We start from the raw sequence: 2,931 nt of genomic DNA, 5'->3' as shown, positions 1-2,931 counted from the left end.
TAAGTGATGCAGATAAAAGTACACCTATTTTGGTGAGTACTGAATAATATATGGAATTGTCAAATCACTAATTATACACCTAAAACAAATATAACACTGTGTATTAACTGCATTGGAATTAAAATTTAAAGAAAATTATTATATCTTAGTATTCAGTTATTCTACTCTTTTGGTAATGGAAAACAAGGCATAGGTACCCCCAAAGTACGCATGTACAAGAATGTGTGTGTTCTTCTTTGTCTTAGAGAAAAAATACCTTGAAAACTGAATGAGACTTCTGTTTTCCAACTTGGAAGTCATCACTTCCAAGAAGAATGAAGCTGAATGAATAGAACACCAATGACTTTTTCTTAGATTCGTCCAAGAGTTGTGTCACAAGGTTGACCAATGCCTCCCAAGTTGGTGACAGGTGAATATAGAGAATCACAGCTTACTGGGAAAAAAAGCCCTGGAGAAGCTGGCTGCTGGAGTCAACCAAGGTAGGAAAAATTAAATTATAATCAACAAATCCCTGAAAGATCAATATGCACAATGATGGAGAGTTAAAAATTAGGACTGGGAGTCTTAGGGGCCCCACACTTCCATGAGTTACCTCTATGAATCCCATCAGGAGCTCTAACTGAAAATCAGGCAGCTTCCTTTGGGGAAAGGAGAATTAACCATTCTGAAATATGCCAAGAGCATTTTGTACTTCTTAACACAAGCCTACCCTCAAAGGAAACTATTTCACCAGAACCTAACCACTTTGGGTTTTCCAGAGACTTGACAGTACTGGGGGAAGAGAATTATTGAACTCCAGTTTCCTCTAGTCCTCCTGTCTCACCTAAGCAGAGACAGGAAGTGGCTCAGAAGCACTTGGGAAGGTCAAAGCCCAGTGGCATAGGATCACTAAAAGATTGAAACCTAATCATGAGACTATAAAACACTTCTCCTCACCCCAGTCCTTAACACCACCTCAATAATGCTCCTGCACAAAAGATTACAAAGAGAAGACTATAAGCCTTAGTCCTATTTTAAGAAATTTCAAGGAAAAGACAAAGACTGTGAGGGATTAAAAAACAAAAAAAGTGACACCGATGAAATTTTGACCTTTAATACTTAACAGCTACAGCAAATAGCAAACACAGCTCAACTCCTAGCCAGGGAAACATAAAAACTTCTGCTCACGGCTTATTTACATAGATCCTTTTCCTGAGAACATTGTGTCCAGGCTTCAACAAAAATTTAAAAGACATGCTAAAAACAAACAAACAACAACAACAAAAAACAAACAAACAAAAAACAGCCTAAACAGATAGAGCCATCAGAACCAGACTCAGATATGGCAGAGATTTTGGAATTTTCAAACTGGAAATTTAAATTAGCTATAATTAATAAAATAAGGGCTTCATGGGGAAAAGTGGACAACATGCAAATATAAGTAAGTAACGTAAGTGGAGAGATAAACTCTCTGAAAGAGAATCCAAAGAAAACAGCAGAAATCAGAAACACTGTTACAGAAATGCAAAATAAATTTGAAGGGCTCATAATTGGACTAGACATAGCCAGGAAAAGAATCAGTGAACTCAAAGATACATCAATAGAAATTTCCCAAATTAAAAAGCAAAGAGAAAAAAATAGTGAAAGAAACAGAACAGAGTATTCATGAATTGTGGAACGATTAAAAAATGTAGAACACAATGGGTAATGAGGATACCAAAAAGAGAAGAAGGAAAGGAACAGAAAAAATACTTAAAGGAATGGCTGAGAAGTTTCCAAAATAAATGACATACACCAATCCATAGATCCAGGAAACCTGGAGAACACTAAGTAGGCAAATATTAAAAAATCTACATTTAGGCATATTTTATTCAAACTTCATAAAATCAAAGACAAAGAGAAAATCTTGAATGAAGCTGGGGGTAAGGAAGAATGCCTACATACAGAGGGACAAGAATAAGAATTACATCAGACTTCTCTTCAGAAACCATGCAAGAAAGCATGAAAAAACCACCAACCTAAAAATCTATTTCCAGCAAAATTATCCTTCAAAAGTAAACAAGAAATAAAAATTTTCTGAAACAAACAAAAATTAAGGGAATTTGTTGCCAGTAGTTCTGCCAAGCAAGAAATGTTAAGAGAAGTTCTTCAGAGAGGAGGAAAATGATATAGGTCAGAAACATTTTTGTGGTAAAGATTTATCTACTTATTTGAGAGAAAGAGAGAGAGAGAGAGAGAGAGAGCAGCAAGGAGGGCAGAGGGAGAGGGAGAGAGAGTTTTAAGCAGACTCCATGAAGAACGCAAGACCTGACACAGGGCTCAGTCTCATGACTCTCAGGACCTGAGCCTGATCACAAGAGTTGGACACTTAACCAAGTGTACTACCCAGGTGCCCTAAAAACTCCTTTCTACATAAAGGAGAATATTAGAGAAGGAATAAATGAAGACCCTTCTCGGTTCCCTCCCTGAGGTAATGGCACCACATCCAGCACCTGGACCCTCCTAATATATGCTGAATAATATGGACATGGAGCACCATGGATTGTTGACTAAAAGAAAAAATAGAAGACTTATGCCCCTGACCCATGCTGAAGATACTGAAATGAACATGGTGAGTTCTCAGACTCCAAGAAGAATCTACTCTGCAGGAACTGGGTAAAACTGTCAATGAAAAATGAAAATATGATGAAAGTTATTTTACTTTCTGCTTTATAAATGTGAATAATTTTTGTCTTATGCAAAAGAACATTTTGTTATAGCATTGTAATCCTAGTTAAATTGTGGCATTATTTTGAGATCAATCATTAAGAATTTAAAGAAAAGGGAATTGAGTATTTATACTGTGGACACTATGAACCCTTTAAAAGCCAAATATTAGTTTTGAACAGGTCATTTGTGGCTAAAATTAATTAGAATGGTATAGAAGTCTTTAGACAATAGTAAATTGTAGTT

This window comes from Meles meles, unplaced genomic scaffold (assembly GCF_922984935.1).
Source record: "Meles meles unplaced genomic scaffold, mMelMel3.1 paternal haplotype, whole genome shotgun sequence".
Taxonomy (NCBI): domain Eukaryota; kingdom Metazoa; phylum Chordata; class Mammalia; order Carnivora; family Mustelidae; genus Meles; species Meles meles.
This window is presented reverse-complemented; position numbering follows the sequence as displayed.